This window comes from Atta cephalotes, assembly GCF_000143395.1.
Source record: "Atta cephalotes unplaced genomic scaffold scaffold00028, whole genome shotgun sequence".
In the NCBI taxonomy this organism is placed as follows: domain Eukaryota; kingdom Metazoa; phylum Arthropoda; class Insecta; order Hymenoptera; family Formicidae; genus Atta; species Atta cephalotes.
Genome location: NW_012130092.1, coordinates 4,048,296 through 4,056,570, shown reverse-complemented (window position 1 = coordinate 4,056,570; position 8,275 = coordinate 4,048,296).

Here is an 8,275-nt window from a genome sequence, read left to right as displayed (position 1 = left end):
GTTAATTCTCTCTCTCTCTCTCTCTCTCTCTCTCTCTCTCTCTCTCTTCTCTCTTTCTGAGACTCTCTAATAAAGCTCATGGCTAGAGAGAACCTGAGAGAGGCCATGCCGGTTTTTTTCCTGTTATCGTCGAAATCCATTGTTAGTTTGGGAACATCCATTTTTAGTTTGGGAACTATAGTGACTACATACATTTTCTAACACGAACTGATTAGAGAGTAGATAAAATCACTGAAAGTAGATGTGGTTTGTATCTGTACTGTAATCCACAGAATAGAAATCTGATTCCGATTATCCTTCCTATATAGAGACTCTCTAACACCCTTTAATCAGAATCAGGGAATCGATTCTGTATCTTCAAACAAAATGAAAATTACAAAAGCGAGCAAATTCACTAGGTGTTGACCAATGAAATAATCAGTATTCTAGTAAATTCGTTCACTTTTATAATTTTTACCTTATTTCAAGATACAGAATTGATAAGGTCTCTATTCTGTAAGACCTGTTCTACAATACGTATGTATTGTCGGCGTCGGATGTCTTTTCATGTCGCATAAAAAGAAACAATTGATCATGATTGGTTAATTTCTTATAGCATGATATACGACAACGTTTCCCGACTGATTCTTCTATTTTGGTCCATCAAACGCTTCAAAGCATTTAGAGATTTTGACCACAGCCTAGGCCTTACTGTCTTTACAATGCCTGCAAATAATTGTTGTTACGCAGATATATTATATGGTGAAAAAGCGCAATGACACTGATTGTCGGTAAGCGTACAGACAATTACAGAATACCGCTTTTGGCTAAAAAAAACAGAGTTTTAGCTCCTGCACAAAACGCAGCAACACTTGCCATACAGCGGAAATTGTCGCATTAAATAATCAATAATTTTATATTCTTAAGTCAGTCTCACATTTACAGCTGCGTTCACACTTTGACGAATACTTGGCCGTTAATAATGCGCAAATAAATATAGGAATTCGCAGTACTAATAGGCGATACATTTCGCTTGTCTGCTTCTGTCTTTCCGCAAGTTTCTGATTGGCTTTTCCGCTTTCCGTTTTTCCGTCAAGGTGTGAACCCGGGGCCTAAAGATATATAGTAAGGGCAAGATCCAGTTTTCCATTCAGTCGCGTATATTTAGCGTATATTCTTGGTGGCACTAATCTCTATCAAAGCAGAGAACCTACAGTTTTCTCCGTTACTGCAATCGTGCCATGATATAACACTTGCTTAATGACGAGACACTATCATGTCTTTTGAATAGTTGATTTACAGCAAGTAATTTTATGAAGCAACTGTGGATGTATCTGACTGATCATTGATTTGATGGAAGATTCTGAAAACTTAAAATTTTTTTTATCTCCTTTTTTTGTTGAGTATAAGCGGTAGTTCCTGATACTATTGATACGGTATTTGGTCACCAAAAACATGGCAAACCCTGAAAACTCGTCTGAAAAAGATGAAAGGTGCTGACGCTGCTTGTCCCTACTGTCCTTCCTTATACCAGAGAGAAACTTGAGAAAGGACATAACGGTCCAAAATCTGTAACCGCAAAATGCTACCGCACTACTGTTCTCTAATAAAGTGAATGTAAACTACATAGCAACATCCACTTTTCTTAGGACACATCCACTTTTCTTAGGGTACATCGTCCATTTTTCAAGGTTTTTTCAAGGAGATGATAAATTGATATTTGATTCATATAATCATGCTATATATAGCTTCATCACGTTACTTCATAAAATTACTTGCTGTAATCAATTATTCAAGAGACATTTTGCAGCATTTTGCGATTACAAGTTTTGGATCGTCATATCCTCTCTCAGGTTTCTCTCTGCTTATACTATGACCTCATCGTGCAAAATTTCTAGAAATGATACTATTTCCGCGCAAAAGTTGGATTGCTTTTGTCGCGCAATGGAAATTATATATCTACTACTTCCGAGCAAGCGAGATGATGATTTGCTAGATTCATACTGAATCCAATGTGCGTTGTACGACATTCTGCAATCAATCAGAATTTTGGTGTAGTTAATAGAAGGAATAAGGAATTAGAAGTAAGGAATAACGATACTAATTTATCAGAAACCGTGTGTTTCGGTGTATCCGATTTCTGATAGAGTGAAATCTTTATTCTTTATTCCTAATTCTGTATTCCTTCTATTGTGGCTGCACCTTTTTATTTCGAATCGATAGCCCAGTTTCCATCGAAGGTTTAAACGAATCAGAATGTAAGAATCAACCAACTATAGTCGAGTATTCCCCTGTTACAATCGAACAGGGAAATGCTCGACTGTAGTTGGTTGGTTCTTACATTCTGATCCGGTTTAAACCCTCGGAAACTAGATACAAAACAAATCAAGCAATGATACAAAGCAAAATCCTGTTTTTTGACTGATTGCAGAGCATCGTACGACGCACGTCGAATCCAGTATGAATTCAGCAAATATCGCGCCAACTTCCGTTATGCGGCAAGCGTTGCCGCGTTCTGTGTGCAGGAGCTATAATTTCTCCGTATGCTAGCGCCAACTGGGAAAGTAAATGTCAATTACATAGCAACATTCACTTTTCTGCTGTGATCTGCTGGTGATCGATTCTTGAAATGAGATGAAAATTTCAAAACTGAGTGAATTTACTAGAATACTAATAATTTCATTGCTCAACATCTAATAAGTTGTGTTCTGTAAAATTGCTTACTTTTTGTAAATTTCACCTTGTTTAGAGATACAGAATCGACCCTCTGCAGAAAAGTGAATGTTGCTATGTAGTTGACATTTACTTTCCCAGTTGGCGTTAGCATACGAGGGAGTTTCGTGGATCAATAGTTCATTCAGGGCTGCGTTCGGATTTCTATCTGAGTACTCCCCGAATGTTAAACACGGATGATATAACACCCGGGAATCCGAGTTGCTCATTTTTGTAATTTTCACCTTGTTTGAAGACAGTATCGACCTCCTGCGTTCGGATTCCCGGGTGTTACGTCATCCGTGTTTAACATTCGGTAAACAACAAGGATGATATGACATTCGGGGAGCACTCAGATAGAAATCCGAACGCAGCCCTGAATGAACTATTGACCCACGAAACTCCCTCATATGCTAGCGCCAACTGGGAAAGTAAATGTCAACTACATAGCAACATTCACTTTTCTGCAGGGGATTGATTCTGTATTTTGAAACGAGATAAAAATTACAAAAAGTGAGCGAATTTACTAGAATACTAATAATTTCATTGCTCAACGTCTAATAAAGTTGCACTTTTGTCATTTTCACCTTGTTTGAAGATATGGAATCGACCCCCTGCGTTCAAAACGCCAGCCCTGGATGAACTATTGATCCATGAAACTTCCCCGTATGCTAGCGCCAACTGGGAAAATAAATGTCAACTACATTTGCAATTGTTGAAAAGTGAAAGTAGTGACAAGAAAGTGAGAGTAGTGAGTTTTTTATTCGAAATAATAAGAGAAAAGTGAAATTTTTTAAACGCTGAGCAACAAGTAGTTTTATATTTGATTAAAATTATATAGAATAGTATCTAAGGATTAGCACTTTATTATTTTGAATATATTATCCTGTGACGATAATACTTTCATTATTTAATATATTATATTCTATTAAATTTAAAGGCACTTTTGAATTTTAAAAACGGAAAGAACATTCGGTAGAGAAGACAACAAAATTCTACTAACAATAATATGTAAATTCAGAAATTGAAACAACTTAGGAATGAAACAAGTATCTGGGAACAAAGTTATTATTTTCAAATCAAATACATCATTATTTAATATATCTAGTTTAAGATTCTATAAGTTTATTTAAATCTTGCATAAAATCAATAAAATTAGAACACATTTAAATCTTTATAGTATAATTTTCTCTTAATATTGAGTTGAAGGAAAAGTTCTGCGGTATTTTGTTAGCTCAAAATTATATATATAATATCTTTGTTAAAAACAAATAAAATTTAAATTAAAAAAAATGATTTTAAAGCTTGAAATCTGTACTTTTGAATGATATATTTTTTGACTATATTTTTTTAATTTATGTGAGCTTTCTAATTTTTATATATACAGAAAATTACGAGCTGAAAAAAAGGAAAATTTTTCTTTTTACTTTGTGGGTAAAAAAAAATTTGCGAAAATTTTCGACTATCTATATTGTAAAAGTTTAGGGTTTTCCTTATAAATCGTTTTTTTTTAAATATTTCTACGATTTTTTATTCTTGAGTTATTTGCGAGTTAAGCAAAAAAGAGCATTCTGATTTTGATTGTTCATAATTCCTAACTAAAAATCATCATACCGCAATTAAAAAAAACAGATTCTTAAAACTGGAACGTTACTCTATTGAGTAGTATAATTGCTAATTTAGAAAGATAGAATATATAAATTTGAAACTTAAAAATATGGTATTTTACTGTCCCTATAATCATTGCACAATGATCAATAATAAAAAAAAATAATATTAATATCACATTTTTATAATTCAAATTTCTATATTTTACATTTAAAAAATTATTAATATTATTTGATAAAATAAGGTTTCAGCTTTAAGAATTTGTTTTATTAATTACGATGATTTTTAACGGAATTATGAGCAATCAAATGCAGAATGCTCTTTTATTTAATCTGCGTGTAATCTTGCTAACAAAAAGTCATAGGAACATTGTTTAAAAATAAACTTTTAAAAAAAACTTTAAGCTTTCACGTTAGATAATCGAAAATTTCGCAACAAATATATTCTGTATATAATCTGAGCTAACAAAATTCCACAGAACTCTTTCTTTAACTAATATTATTTGGTATATAATATAATATTGCAATAAGTTTTACGCATTTGTATCACATTTTCTAATAAGTTTTTCACATTGATAAAGTTATTATTACATACTTACATGGCACAAGTACATATGGCAACATGACAACATTTTTCATGACTAGCGCTCAATAAATTGATTTTATTTATGTAGATTGGAATAATTGTAAATTATAATGAAATGCTTAAATAAAACCGTTCTTAAATAATCAATAATGAAATAAAAAATCCCGGAGATTATATGGCAGGAGATTCAAATTATTTAAATCTATTCACAACAAAAAAAAATAAAAACACGCAGCAAAAATTTAAAAAATATATAACTTATTAGACAGAAATTATAGCAAACACAGAAATAATACAATTTTATCAGAAAAAAGTAAGAATAGTGACATTTTTGCTGAAAAAGTGAGCAAAAGTGAGCCTTCTTCAAAAATGAGTAAAGTGAGAATAGTGACTCAGCGGCAAGCCTGGATAATATATAATATGTTTAAATTAAAGATGAATTAAAAGTTCCTATGTGTACAGATCGTACAACAAAAATTAATTCATCAATTTTCCACGCTGAAGAAGTCTAGAAGTTAGTCGGTTTAATTATATAACTTACTAATATACATTTTTAGACGCTAAGGTCTGTTAATTATTATTTAGCGCACCACTTACAGTGTCAATTCCGAATTGTCCTAATTTATTAAATTTTTAAAATTATTTTTCATACAAGGAATTTTATTCTTCATTTCTATATTCAAAAATTATATTATTATTTAAATATAAGCATTATTATATCCTGTACATTATATATTGATATTGATTTTTTTTTTTTTTTCGTAGAGCAGAGGAGGCGGAGTTGCCATTTAGATGTGCGCGATTATAAGACTATGGTTGCATGTGACGCGTCTTTATTCTTTTCCTACCAAGTGAGGATCTAAGCATAAGAATTGTTGTAACATTTATTTAGAAACTTAAGTTGTAGATGTAAGTAATGCACAAGTTTTGGCGTTTCTTGAAGACACGGTAATAAATTGTACGTCATATGTAAAAGCTTATGCGTTACTTACGTCTACAATTTAAGTCTAAATAAGTGTTAAGACAATTCTTGTGCTCAGACTCTAAAATAGCGCGCTGTGCAGTTATGCGTAAGTGCGTACTATGTTTTACAAGCATAAGTATTGATTTATAGAAGCTACAAGATATTATGCAATATATTGAGAATTGAGAGCATAAATATAATTATATGTTGTAAGAAGAAGTAGTATATTGAAGCGTAAAGCTTAATACATTCGATTTATTCTGATTTTATTTTCGCCAAGAAGTGAATCCATCACCCAGTGAGAAATAACAATGTCAAAGACATCGAATCGCGCGACGTCGATTCCGTTTTTCACTGGGCATCCTCTTTCCACTTGAAAAAATTACAGATTATCCTAAATTGCATTTAAAAGTAATACATTAAATTTATTTCTTATTATTATCTTGTATTATTCGAATTATTATAACTTTGACCAAAATGATCGCGTTCTTTTTCATATATGATGCCATATATTCCTGAACAGAACAACAAGTTATAATGTCAAAATGATGTCAAATTTACTCCAAAATGGTCATTAAAAGTCATTTTTCATATGTACGTAGTTGAAATTCTCATTTCTTAACATATGCGTAATATCTCGTAGTTCTCATAAATCAATACTCATGGATGTAAAACGTAGTGTACCTACGCATAACTGATAGACATGCGCAATGAGCTCAGAGTCGACACAAGAATTATCGTAATACATATATCTGAAAATTTTCCATATAAAAATTAAACGAATTCTTACATCATTAATTCTTACATCATTTTCATATTAGGCTTCTACATTGAGTCCCATTATTCCTCTCGTTACACAACAGAATAACGATATAATGCTTGAAAATATAATATGATTGCTTTTTCGGAAAGCTTATACATAATTCGTATCAGGTTTTTTAGCTGGCTATTTTTCTTTCAATACGATAGAATTTTGACGTGCTCCATGTTAATCTATTGGTGTTCGCTGGTTCTAAGACAGACAAAAAACTTCTTACTCGATATGTCTTTTTTTATATTGGAAAAAAAAACCGGATGAATACACAAGAAAGAGGCCCAGTGAGAAATGGAATCGATGTCGCGCGATTCGATACTTTGATAGTTTCGACGTTATTTCTCTGATTAATGGATCACTTCTTGCCGAAAATAAAATCAGAGCGTATATTTATATCGAATATATTAAGGTTCACGCTTCAATATATTACATCTTTACAACATAATTATATTTATGTTTTCACTAAGTTCATTCAAATTGACAAAGCAGTTAGTTTGCTCGAGCAAATAAACGAGATTGGTTGTTGTTACTTGATATATCCAATCACTTAAGCAGAACATAGTGATAATGACAATAAGTCATTACTCGTACTTATAGTCAAACTTTATATTTAAGGAAGCCTTAAGTACAAAGTCTGACAATGAAATACAAGCATATGATTATCAAAACGATAAATTATTATTAATTTTATTAATCATTAATATAACTTCAAAATAATTAACAGTCTTTTTCAATTATTTCCGATTCACTTATTGTTCTGCTTGGGTAATCACATTTATGCCTGGCGTTTCCATCAATATAGATTAATTTTTAATCGTATTAGTTTAGTATTAGTTTAATCGTATTAGCTCGTTGTTTATCCGTTTCTAATCCTAAAAATTAGAAAAAGAGTAAACAAAGAGTAAATTGAAGTAAAATTAATTAAAATTGATTGATCTTGCATTAGTAGAACTAGGTATTAGGCGTCCTACTGAAAAAAATCACGTCACGTAGTTACATAATGAAATCATGTAATTAAAACATGTAAATCACGTAATGGATTGTTCCAAATCAATACGTGATTTTAAAATTACGTATTTTGAAAAGTTACATAATGATAGGATTGATAAGTTAATGTTTTTTTTTAACTGAATAAAATTAATGGCTTTACAAAATTAATAAAGTTAAGTTAAAAGTTGAAGGAATAAAAGTTAACTTAACGTAAGTTGAGTTAACTTAAATTTAAAAAAAGTTAATTTTGAAAAAAATTATTTTTTAGATCAAAATCCTAATTTTTCTTAAAATGAGATTAAATAACTACGATATAGATTATTAAATAAATTAAATTTTTAACTTTTTTATTCATACGTGATATAAATATAACTCATAACGATATAACTATATAAGTTATATAACTTTAAAAAAACAGTCAGCACATAAAGAAGATACAAGTTCAATGATTACTTTTTAATAAGTCTTAAGTCATAAGAAATTGACCAATTACAATCGAATGCGAGAAGAATTTGACTGTAATTGGTTAATTTCTTATGACTTAAGACTTAAAACACCCCTTATGGATCTGAACTAAGGCTTATGGCATAAGACGTAACCACGTAAACCAATCAGAGGGCTGC